The sequence below is a fragment of the Molossus molossus genome, unplaced genomic scaffold (assembly GCF_014108415.1).
Source record: "Molossus molossus isolate mMolMol1 unplaced genomic scaffold, mMolMol1.p scaffold_m16_p_4, whole genome shotgun sequence".
Lineage (NCBI taxonomy): Eukaryota > Metazoa > Chordata > Mammalia > Chiroptera > Molossidae > Molossus > Molossus molossus.
In genome coordinates this window covers 104,973,883-104,987,312 of record NW_023425377.1, presented here as the reverse complement: position 1 = coordinate 104,987,312, position 13,430 = coordinate 104,973,883, and the positions used below count along the sequence as shown (strand labels likewise).

The following is a 13,430-nucleotide window of genomic DNA, read 5'->3' as shown; positions in this document are numbered from 1 at the left end:
CTGTATTTTTTTTTTTTATGTTTTATTTTTACCTGGGGAGAGGCTATGTTTTTTGAAAAAGTAAAAAATGAATTTACCAATGCCTGACTATTATCATTTGGCTAGGAAAATACAGTCTGTTGAAAGAGTACAACCAGGAATGAATTAAACTGCTGACACGACCTTAAGTACCACATCCTTCACTCATAAGCAGCACTAGTCTAATTAGAATAAGAATTTACATCAAAAGCCTCCCTACCTACCAAACTTTTATTATCATCATCAATAATTAAATAGAAAAAATATGAATAAGTGAAACATATTAATCAATTAAAGAAAGAATAACCTTTACTTACATCAGTAAGAGAATCTGCATGTATGTGTGCACCCACAAGTATGTGCACATATCTTTACAGCTCCATTTTGAACCTATAGTTAGGTTCAATTTTGCTTTTCTCCATATAAAACTAAAGAATATGGTAGTCAATGAATCTGACTTTTGTATGTACAGGGGTAACCCTGAGCAAGTCCCTTAATCTTTGCAGTCTCAAATTTCATCATTAGAAAAAGAAGTCATATTTGAGTACCTGCTATGTGCTGATCACTGTGCTACTTTATATAAATTATCTCTTAATCTTCCAAATAATTCTACAAGATAATTAGTATTATCCACACAGAACCAAAATCCAGTCACCTAAATCAAATTCAATCACAAGTCTGCCTAACTCTAAAACTCTTTTCCTGTACTGCATGGTAATGATAATGCCTAAATCAACACCTAAACTATCTGAATTACAGAACAATGCTAACAAAAGTTGTCATAATCCACATGGCCTATTTTGAAATATAAAGCTATACAAGCCACAAGAGACAAACAGCACTCTCTTGGTACACCTATTCCACCACACTACTCCCCCACCCCCGACCCCTCCCTGGGAGAGATGCCTGACACTAACACAGGAAAAGTATAAACATAAATGTACACTAAGACAGTTCGGTGCATGAAATAGTAATGACAAAACAATGAGAGAGCAGTCTGTTTTTCTACAAAACACCCTTCTGTAATGGGGATTAGTTCATTCATTCATCATTAAGGGATGAGGTCAGTATAATGTGAAAGTCACATTGGTCTACAAAGAATTTTCTCCATCCCAGTAATGCTTTAAAGCCATCAGGGAGAAGCTTTCTCACAGAGAGCATCTTAGTGGTACATGATGACCTTAACAAAAAACCTGAAAATCCTGTAGAAGAGAGCAAACTGAGTCTGGTGAATGGCTTTAAGAACTGCTGGGCTTTCCACATTGTTAAACTATCTGGTCAAGCTATAAGTATAGATAAAGAAGCTATGGAAATATTTTCTCCATATTTATTTATTTTAAGGGGTTAGAGGTAGAAAGAAGTGATAAAGAAGGCTATACCCCGGAATAAAATTTTTAATTTTGACAATTTATCTTCAGTGGAAATGAATGGCCTCATGGACCTACATCTCAAAGAAGAAGGCATAATAAATTCCAGGACTTAAAATTGGCTGACTGATATTGGGTATATATGTTTAGCTGTTATTAACTTTTTTATTAGAATTGTTACTGGTTTAATTAGTACAAAGATTACAAAGGTACATAGGTTTCTGAATGGCTTGTCCCTATTTTTAGAGTCTGACCTTGCAGAACTTTACGTTTTTTCCAGAGATATATATATTGCTTTATAACAGAACTGACTATACTATGATACTGAAGGAAATTCAGCATCACCACCTGCTTTATTTAGACCCAGATTAACTTCTTTAGTATTTGCTAGTATAGGGTAAAACCAATCTGCACTGAGAGGTCAACCTTTATTGCTGCTAAACACTTAGGAACTACTTTGTCAACCAAAATATTACCCATTATCATTTTTGCTTTAAGAAATACTAATTTTAAAAGTTGCAGTGAAATATCTAAAATGAATAACAATTAGACATTAAAAAAATACCAATTGAGCCCTGGCCGGTTTGGCTCAGCGGTTGGAGAATCGGCCTGAGAACCAGAGAGTCCCAGGTTTGGTTCCCGCTAAGGGCATGTACCAAAAACAAACAAACAAACAAAAAAACCAATTGTAATAATAGAGGTAAAATACACCTCAAAATTCTCTCAAGATCATTTAAAATTAAATTTAAATTCTAGCATATACTATTTTTTAAAACCAGCATTTTGAGTCTGTTTCTTTAATTTTATACTAATACCACAAGAAGGATGACATTCATTAGAATGATACAGGCTTTTTTTCCCTTAGAAAAGATTGTTTTGGTTTACAGTATAGCACACTTGAAATTATCTTCTTTATGAAAATATCAAATTATTAAGGAGAAAGCAATCTCTACCTACCTTGGTCACAGAGAATACACTTCTCTACTAACTTGAAAAACTACAAAAATTGACTTCAGCATTTAAATCTCTGTCTGCAATGTGTGTCTAAGACATTTCTAACATTTTAAGAATGTCAAATCCTAATCAAAATTTAATTTTGGTAATACAAGTTTTTAAAAATTGAAAGTTATTAAATTTTTTACTTGAAGTGTTGTTTTACACTAAAGAAATTTTAAAGCATTTTTTATGCTGCTCTGAAGCATATGCATCCTAGAAATATCAACTCACTCAAGTTAGAAATACTAGGAGAGTATGCCTACTACTTTGAAAATGAGAGGGAAAGATACAGGAGCTGGCAGAAAAAGGGAGAAAATCATATCTTGAACAGAACAAAGATACCAACCTGGTAAATCAATGTAATCTAAGCAATCTCCACAAACCCAAATCATATCCTATCTGCTTCATATCAAGTGTCATTTGGACCTTGATGGTTCATATCATCTTCTATTCTTTCTGCCAGTTAGTGCTAATTACTGTAACATTCTGAATCAAATTCTGGTTTAGGGATTATCAAAAGGTCAGTAACAGCTCTGAAAGTCTGTTTTTCTTTCTTCATTACCTAAGGTTAGATGATTTGTTTTCCAAAACTTTCACTAGGGAACATGTCTCCTCTGTGCAAAATTTTCAAGATGAAAATGACAAGTTTATCTTATTAAAATAAAAATGCTGATCAAGAACAAGTTCCACTATGATAAGACAGAAAACGACACAGTCCCAACTAAAATGTTTATAAACAACTTGCGTTTATACTTCCTAATAAGTACTTTCCTTATTAAGAGAGTAAAACTTTCAGAACTTTGCTGTTGTCAATTTTCAACATCTTAATCTCAAAGACTCTGTTTCTTTACTCCTCCTTCCTTCTCACCAGTCTCTTAAGAAAAAAGTGATCCCTCCCTGGCAGGTGTAGCTCAGTCGGTAGGTGCGTTGTCCTGTATACTGAAAGGTCCCAGGTTCGATTCCCGATCACAGCACATACCTAGGTTGTGGGTTCAATCGCCAGTCAGGGCAATGAACATATCCTTGGGTGAGGATAAAGAAAAAGAAAAAAAAAAGCGTCCCTGTCATTTCCAAAACTCTATCCCTATACCTCTCCTCCAGAAACTTGCTCCATTAATCATCCCCCTCCTGCTTAAAGATTCGATTTGTTCAATCTCACTCTGTCTCTCTTCCTGTGAATATTCACAAGTATATGACATTCACTTATGGTTGCAAAACAAGGTAAATGAGGTGAAGCCTTATAAATGGAAGGGAGTTGTCCCAATCCAACAAGACAGATTGTAAAAATAATAAAATTCAGTATTTTTTTTCATTTTACTCATTAATAAAGCTCTGGTTATAGAATTAAAAATAAAGAAGGAAGTAAAAGTTAGTTAATATTATAAAATATGTCATGAGCAACAGCTATATGGCAATGACTTCTAATCTTTATTTTTCAGCATCAACGACTTCGTTGTTACAACAAAATTATCTAAAAATTATTCCAGATACAAGTCTAAGAAATGAATTTTAAGAAGGTACTCTTTAGAGGATAAACTGCTATTACATTCAACAAGTCAATTCCAAAATTTAGGAATTAATGTTCTACATAAAAACAAAATAATGTTACAAAACTTTGTTCTTGCTTTTATGCTTACTTTTAAAAATTAAACCAATCAGATTCTTAAACATTATCTTTGAAAAGTTAACACTGTGATTTTTATTTACTATTATTAATATCAGGGTTGGGGGTAAAGAGTAACATTTTCCCCCCTAAATACTATAATCTCAATCAGAATTCTGAGGCTTTTTCTGCAAAGTTTGTGATTTTATAGGTTTATAACATATATAATGGAGCAAGTTTCTGGAGGAGAGGTATAGGGATAGAGTTTTGGAAATGACAGGGACGCTTTTTTTTTTCTTTTTCTTTATCCTCACCCAAGGATATGTTCATTGCCCTGACTGGCGATTGAACCCACAACATATAACATACATATAACATTTATAAATTCAGAGATTTATAAAAGTTTAAGCATGAGAAAAGCAAAAAGGGTGCACCTGTAACTCACAACTTTCCATCACTGTCCCTCCCTTTCTTCTTATTCCAGCCTCAAATAACTTCCTCCTCAATTATTCTCAACTTACACAAACTCAGTCATGTGCAATCCTATCCCTAGGCACTAAAAATACCACTTATATTATATTAATTTTACTGTCATATTAATCTACCCCTGCAGCATCTTGATCCAATGACAAAGCTGCATTATAGTAGACTTAGAAATTTTGAAGAATATAAACATGTAAAGAAGAAATATTTTAAATGACCTAAAATCTCAGCATCCACAGATAATCACTTAATAAATTTACTGTTTCTCCTTTCAGTCTCCCTCTCTACTGTGTGCAACAAATATATATTCTCAAAATTAATGTCATCTTAGGTTAAACTCCATGAAAATGCTGATATTCAACCACTCACTGACCTAAAAAATGGCAATTTTATATGGTTCAACTTTATACCATATATGCTATTTGTGCATATATATAAGTACAATTTTACATTCTTCTTTTGAGACTTTATATTAAATCATGAGCATTTTCCTAGTCTTCAGTATTCTTCCCAATATGACATTTTAAAGCTTGATGGTGGCTCAAACAAATGGATATAACAAACTCATTTAACCATTTCCATGATGTCTAAAACTGAATCATTTCCAGTTTTTCACCATTACAAATGATGCTGGTATGAAGATCCTTGTACCTAAATCTTTCTATAGATCTCTGATTTATTTCCTTAGAATAACTTCCTAAAAGTAGGCTTACTAGGTCAAAGTTTATGAACATTTTAAATACTACTTAAACATGTCTTTTAAGTGCCTACCATAAAAGAATTTACAGTACTAATTTCACCATTAGTGTATGAGATTGCTCATTTTATCTCAAAAGTCTTTGTTTTCAATAGTCAGAGATGATCTTACAAGTCACCTATGGTTTGTAAACCAATTCTTAGAGAAAAGGAAGCTGACAGGCAACATACACAGAAAGGTAAAACAGGAGCAGCACATTATCAACATCAATGGTTCTCAAAATTTGGTATGCATAAGAATCATCTGAGAGGCTTGTTTAAAAATAAAAATCCCTAGATCCCATTACAGGGACTCTGTCAATGGGTTCTGATATAGATGTGTGCTTTTACCTACCACCTGAATGACACAGATGCAAATGACCTCTGAACCACACTTGAAAAACATTACTGCAGAGAACAAGTACTTTATATGAATAATTACTGCAACAATGAAAAGTATATTCCAAATAGCTGAGTAAGAGGTGAATGCATTACTCATTTCTTATTAAAAACACAAGAAGTAGGTAACCATATAAGGTCTTCAACCCAAAATTTGGCTCATCTCTGTAGTCACTGATTAATTAAAAGTGCAAAAACTTTGCCTGGCCAGTGTGGCTCAGTGGTTAAGCATGGACCCATGCACTAAGAAGTCACCAGTTCGATTCCCGGTCAGGGCACACGCCCAGTGAGGAGTGTGCAGGAGGCGGCCAATCAATGTTCTCTCTCATCAATTATTCTATCTAATCCTGCCTCTCTCTCTAAAAGTAAATAAAGAAAAAAAATTTATTTTACAGTGCAAATACTTTAAAAGTATACTAAAGTACAGTATTTTGTCACAATTTAAATATATATAATATATATAAAATATTTATACATAAAGTAAAAGTTTGAAAATTGGTTCTATTTCTTGGCTGTGTGAGTTAAGGTAAGTTATATAACCTCTCTGAGTCTGTTTCCTCATCTTTAAAAATGACAGTAAGAATATAAATCTTGTAAATGACATAATTAATATAGAAATGCTTAGTACAGCATCTGGTCCAATTAAGGGTTCTATAAATGTCTGTTAGAATTATTCTGACATAATTATCACTTCAAAGCACCTAATTCAATCAACCCACAAATCACTTTGCCTAGGCAACAAAAAAGGACTGTATTCAGCTTATGATAGGCCATGGATGGAGCAAGCACGATTAACATAAAGGCTACCTTAAAAAAAAATTTATTACAAAGAAATAAGCTAGGTTCTGAAATAAATTTTTCAACAACACTACCTTTGTTACAGAGCATAGGAAAAATTGGCAGTGCCAGAAGTTAATTCAAAATTTGTTCTTTTAAGAAATAGGATAATTAGCCCTGGCCAGTTTGGCTAAGTGGTTGGAGCATCAGCCTGCAGACCAGAGTCCCGAGTTCGGTTCCCACTAGGGGCACGTACCAAAAAAAAAAAAAAAAAGAAATAGGATAATTATCCAGAATAATTATGCTATTTAGAGAATACTGCATATCAAAAAGATAAAACAGTGCTCTTTGCAAAAACATGCACCTCCCCACACCCCAAAGACATAAAAAGTGAAAGGAGACATTTCATTACCACCTAGAAACTGATCTTTTAGAAATTTCATCTTTCCTCCTAACTCCAACTTCTACAGCTTCCAGGTCAACTGTTATACCATCTCACACCAGTATGGGCAAATTGATTTCTTTTTAAAATAAATTTTAAGACTGTGTTTAAGGAACCTTAAAAATGTTCATACATAAATTTTATCAAGGTCATCTAGTAGATTAGTGGCAGAGTCTGATTAAATCAAGTACAAGTAGGCTTTTAAAAAGAACAGGCAGTTCCACTGGGGGTAGAACTTCATAAAGTATACTGCCTATTTATTTTACATGAAATACTGTCTAAATACAGGGTAGTCATAGTTCTCTGTCTTTTATGACACATCTTTTTAAAAAAGTAGTCAATATTTCTGGTATGCCCTTCCTTTCCTATTTGCTTAATCCTTTGCAGAAAAGCTTTAATGTACACCACTCTACTGAAACTTATAGCAATAATTATTTTGTTGATTATCTTCCATTTAACATTTCAATATACAGTCGTCCCTTGCCACTTCACACTTTCGCGGCTTCACTCTATCCCGGTTTTTTCAAATATATTCATTAAAAAGTTGATTGAGACAGTGAAAATGATACAGCACGCGCTTGTTTGTCTGAGTCAATTATGCACCCCTGTATTACAATTAAAATTAAAATTACTGTAAGTATGGACTGTAGGCCTATGTATTTGAGCACCCCAGGAATCCTTCAACGCCAGATGCAACCACTAGAGTCTGGAATGGATTAACAGTGATAGACAAGGGACGACTGTATGTGAAATGTAGGTACATCCTTGACCAAATCTCAAATGATATTAACATATTTATATTAATATTATCAGTATTCAGAGAGGGTTTCTGGAGGGACAGGGGAAATAAACTTGTTATCTAATGAATAATAAAATACTACAAACACTAGTATTTAAATTATATTACAGTTTTCCATAAGTAGTGTTTTATGTATCTGAATTCAGGGTAAAGTACAGAATGATATTGGTAATACTTCTTTCAAGAAACATTAAGGTTCAAACAATAAGTGCTGGCGAGGGTGTGGAGAAAAGGGAACTCTAGTTAGTACACTGCTGGTGGGAATGCAGACGGGTATAGCCACTATGAAAAACAATATGGTGTTTCCTCAAAAAATTAATAATTGAACTGCCATTTAACCCAGTGATCCTACTTCAAGGAATATATCCTAAGAAGCCTGAAACACCAATCAGAAAGAATATATGCACCTCTATGTTCATAGCAGCACTATTTACAATTGCTAAGATCTGGAAGCAGCCCAAATGTCCATCGATAGATGAGTGGATAGAAAAATCTGTGGTACATATACACCATGGAATACTATGCAGCTGTAAGGAAGATCTCTTACCCTTTGAGATGACACGGAGAGCATTATGCTAAGCCAAATAAGCCAATCAGAGAAAGACAAATATCACATGATTTCACTTATTTGTGGAATAGAATGAAAATAAATTGATGAACAAAATAGATCCAGAGACATAGAAGTAGGAATCAGACTGACAAACCTCAGAGGAAGGGGGGATTATTAGGGGGTGGGAGGGCGCAAGAAAAGATAAACTAAAGAACTTATATGCATATATGCATAACTAATGGATATAGACAACACAATACTGGGGGGGGGGGTCAGGAGCAAGGAGGAGGGTGTCAATGGGGGAAAAAGGGGAAACATCTGTAACAAAAACTAATTAATTAATTTTTAAAAAGAAAGAAACACTAAGGCCTTAAACACGAATGCAAGTATTTAAGTACATCACAATGAAAAGCTTTCTTCACACAGTGATTTGAATAGTATATATAGTGATAATTTTATGCTCAACTTCTTCTATAGCAAATTATTAACATATTTAATTAATATAAATGCTTTTAAATGTCATTGGAAGAAACAGTGTCTCCATCAAGGCAAGAACATAAACTCGGTTAAATAACATAGATTAGAGAAGGACAGTATTTTTATATCAGATTCTATACAAAACACTGTATAAACTAGAAAGTTAAAGAGGTAGAAGAGCTGGTGAGGAAAGGAGAAGAAAGATAATTTTGCTTCCTTAACACAAAGCACTCAGCAAAACTTGAATGTAGACAAAGTCATGAGCATCTGAGTCTCACTTTTGTTTCTGCAACACTAGGTCTATTCTACTTTAAGCTCTAGTCCTATATTTCTATATCTGTAACAAATTATTTGTTTAAAAGGCATAGAATAATGATGAAAACAAAGGTTATTAAAATATAATTACTGATAATTCATAATCTTGGCTATTAAGGTTTTAATTTGCTATACCCTTAAACAATACTTGAAAATAGCTACGTTTTCGTCAATAATCTTTAGAATTGGTCCAACTCAGATTTCCTACATCTTCTTGTATCTATGAAACCAGTAAGCAAAAGACCAAAAAAGGGTATAAAACAACTCTTGCACAACTCATTAGTACAAGAACGTACCATAGTTCTATTATTATAATTAGAGTTTGAAACTGATGAAATTTGCAAATATTAAGAATATTCTGTTTCATTTAAACAATATAGAATAGTTCAATAAAGTCTTATATTTTCAAGATATGTTCTGTGATCAATACCAGAGTATGCTGATACATATGTTGATGCCGAGCTGAGAGTAAGGAACAGAGAGATTATATTTCATTATATTTAAGGCTAGTAGTACCAACAAACTTTTTATTAATTGATGAATGAAATAATATATAGTCTATAAAATTTCATGGGGGCACCCAAATTAACCAAAATTACTGAAGCTACCCAAAACTTAAAGAAAACAAAAAAAAGAAACTTAGTTTTCTAATTTTAAAAATAAGTGCTGCTGCTTTAAGTGACCAGCAGTCTCACATCAACTCCAGGCTGCAATCACAACATCCATTAGAGTGCTCCACAGCTCAGAGCAAGCAAGCAAGTGGTTGTCAGTGCAGCTAGTAAATCACCTGATCCTATTACAAAATCAATTACTGCAGTGCATTTCCATTGCTACACAATCTGATGATGACAAAATGATATTGGATAGCTACTGCAAGGTCAAGAAAACTGCTAAGAACATCTTTAATTGGTCTTTTATTTTTAATCATTTGGTCCTAGTTATAATGCATCCATTTTAATTGTATATTTTTATTTGAAATAAATCTATGTAGTTACCTTTGGTTGCCTGGGACATTCGATGGATAATCTCTGCAACTGGTCTGATGTATTGCTACAAGAGAACAGATCGGAGCAGCAAGTCGAACGGCTCAACCTCTTCATTAAAGAAGAAATAATGCTGCAGCCACAGCCACACATTGACTTGCTCATTAGATGAGAATTTAACTTAAAAAATCAGAACTGATAATGTCCCATATATACTCAAAATTGGCTAAATGCCTCATTCTGCAGCTCTCTGGCTGAAAGAAAAACTGTTAAAAAAGAATAAAACAACAGCTTCCCTACAGAAGATACCAGCCACAAACTCATCGCCAAGAAAAACTCGATATTAAAAACAGAAGTCTCCCAGCTACTCTTTAGGAAGAAGGTAAGGTGCTTTAATATTTCCAACTGTTTCATATTAAAACCCAAGTACTTAATAAAAGAGAAAACTTAATATAATACATCCCAAAATTATACTAACCACTCTTTCTGTCCTCCATCAGTTTAGATCTGTTTGCCTACTCCTTCAGCTCAGCCTATCCAACCTGTTCCCTCTGTAAATGCACACTATCTCAACAACCAACAGGAATGAGCCACACCCCTCCCTGTCCCCATACACACTGTTCGAGAACCGCTCAATATCTGGAAAAGAACTGCTGCTGCATTGCTTTGAGAAACAACAGGGAGCAAATTACTGGACGGATTCTTTAACTTACCAATCAGAATTGCTGACCTTTTATGACTCTCCGATTCAAGAAGCCTGCCAAACCCTCACAGTAAGAATAATCAACTGATTTTACTTGTATATTATAGATTAATTTACAGGATCATTTTAAATCTTATTATTCAATCTAAAATACGGAAACATAGGCATAAGCATTTTTTTAAAACAAAATTTAGACAGCAGCTACGAAAAAAATAATTGTGTATTACTAGGATGGGGCATAATAGTGGCTGCTGTGCAAAGTAAAATATTCTCTCTGAATAGTGTACTTAAACTTGTGAAATATAGAGCAATAAAATTCTATAGCAAAAACAGGGTGTAGATAATGATGGACTAAATAAGAAAGATAATCCAAGGAGGCCTCTGCCATCATACATGTTAGAGGAGTTTTAATGAGAAGAAAAGGGTATGTGGCTATAGACAGGTCTGACAGTAAGTGAAAAGCTGTCAAAAATGGGGTTGTTTTGATACTAAATCTTCTCCCACTTGGTTATTTGCATCTCATTAAAAAGATTCAACAAACTACCCTAAAAACATAAGCAGTAATGTTACGTATGTTAGCCATACTCTAGTATCTTTTGTACTTAAGCATCACCTTTTGCCTATAAATATATTTATGTATAGTATATAGTTATAATCTACAATATTATTTCCAGCACAAGAGACGATAACATTAATACAAGTACTTTATAGCCTTCACAAATAATCATACTTCAAATAACTGTAATTTAATAAACATTCATAGACCAGTGATTATCAATCTCTTTAAACAGCACCCTTTTTGTGGAAGATAGTCTAAAAACTAAATATAATAAGAAACACCTTAAATTAAAATGTATATTTTTAAAACTTCCTGTTTTCTGTGGCACTGAGAGGTTCTTTATTTGTGTGTGTCTCGTGCTCAATTTCTGCCTTGGTTTAAAGCTAAAAAGAGCCAGGACTGCCTCTTCCTTCACCTTGCACTGCCCTTTTGATATTCATGCTATACATAAATCAATTTCCAGAATATCTAAAAACAGGCATGCACTTCACATTGAATTTTAAAAAAATAAGAAAAAACCTTTTGTAGATAACAGGCTATGGAAACAAGCAAAGTAATGCAGTAACCTTTTACTCGCCTGCTGGAGGTACTGTCTGCTGCACAGAATTTTAAATCCTCATCTGCAGATACAATTGAGTTGGTATTGCCAAGTACTCTGCTTTTCCTGTGTGCTGCTTGCTACAGCTAGCTATTCATCGAAAGAGCACATTATGTGGAAAATGTGAAATACTATCAGTTTAAGTTTCTTATATGATTTAACCAAAGAACTTCTAAAATCTAGCTATAGCTCTGCTCTGTCACATTTTCAGATGCATGTCAGATACACTGGGGGAAAAGGCCTTATAGCTGCTGATGCACTGCTCCTAGCAAATGTAGAAGACTGAGAAGCTGAGAGGTAATGGAAATATTAATACAACATCCTAACGCAAGAACAACAGATCGTGCATTAAAACCTCATACAATTTATGTTATCAACAAATATATAACATACCCATAATAATTTGAGATTTTTATTAGCTTTATACTTAACAAAAGCCTGTAAATAAATCATTGAGTCTAATATTATAGGCAAGCATAAATAAAAATCCCCACCAAATGCTATTAATGAAAGTAAGTTATTTTACTAGCTACTCAGAATCAATAATGCTTTTAAACAAAACCATGAAATAAAAGATCCAAAGTATAGATTACTTGTGAAATAATTTGACATGTAATGAATGCTTCACCCCCCTCATCCCCCCACCAATACCCTCTGGATCTTATATTAGTTATAACTAAAGTAGAATGTAAGCAATAAGGGCTATCTTCATTATTTATTATTTTTCCGTCCATGTCAGCTAATTTAATGTATTATTGATTCTTAGGTTGCATACAGATGGAGGTACAAGGCAAACCAACAAAGATAAAGCTTTAAAAACTCTCGGGGAAAAAACAAACACACAAACCATAATATTATTTAGAAAAAACAGTTAATATTTATCTTTGTCTAGCTATATATATGTTTAAAAAGAGACAGCATTAATATTTGCTCACTAATGACAATTAAGCATCATGATTATTTTTAAATAAACGGCACTTTAAAGCTGTACTTTCATCTTTAATTGCACATAACTCTAAATACATGTATTCCTTTGAATTAATGTCTACTTCTCCAAGAAAGAAGGTAACCATCCGGTAGTCTGAAAGATGTGTAAACAGAAGCCTTGCAGGTCAGAACATCCTCCCCTCAATGCCCAAATTTATAAACACAAGTAAGCACAAGCTAACTTCAACAGTTTCCCTAAAGTAAAACGTATCAAACAGAAACTTACCCAATTGACACTATTATATATTTTAAAACTATTCTTTCATGTAAAACTCTATGTTGCCACATATAGTATCCCAGTGAGAAATAATTCCAGTTTTCAAAATATGGACCTTGGAGCTCCCTGAGATCTTTATATGAAGTCTGTGAGATCAAAAGTATTTTCATAAGACTGAGACATTATTATATTTTTCATTCAATCTATCAGGAGTTTACAGTAAGTATCCTCAGAGTACATGTTATGTAACATCATAACGAACTGAATACATAAGTAGATATGAGAATCCAACTACCTTCCATTAAATCAGACTTTAAATACAGGGTGGGGCAAAAGTTGGTTTACATTTGTGAGTGTGAGAAATGGAGTTTATTCTATTGTATTATTTTCCATACCAAAAACTGTAAACCTACTTTTCCCAC

At 33.5% G+C, this 13,430-nt stretch overlaps 1 protein-coding gene across 7 annotated transcripts in view; it reads right to left on the bottom strand.

The window, feature by feature from the left end:
• FBXW7 (F-box and WD repeat domain containing 7) overlaps window positions 1-13,430 on the bottom strand; it is a 165,475-nt gene that overhangs the window by 119,099 nt on the left and 32,946 nt on the right. Inside the window, exon 1 of one of the 7 annotated variants that reach the window (XM_036242024.1) lies at window positions 9,957-9,975. The exons of 5 other annotated variants lie outside the window; for them this stretch is intronic. The gene's annotated coding sequence lies outside the window, so the exon portion shown is untranslated. Of the gene's footprint in view, window positions 1-9,956; window positions 9,976-13,430 lie in introns of those variants that run through there. One more of the 7 variants, XM_036242020.1, reaches the window with a different exon arrangement.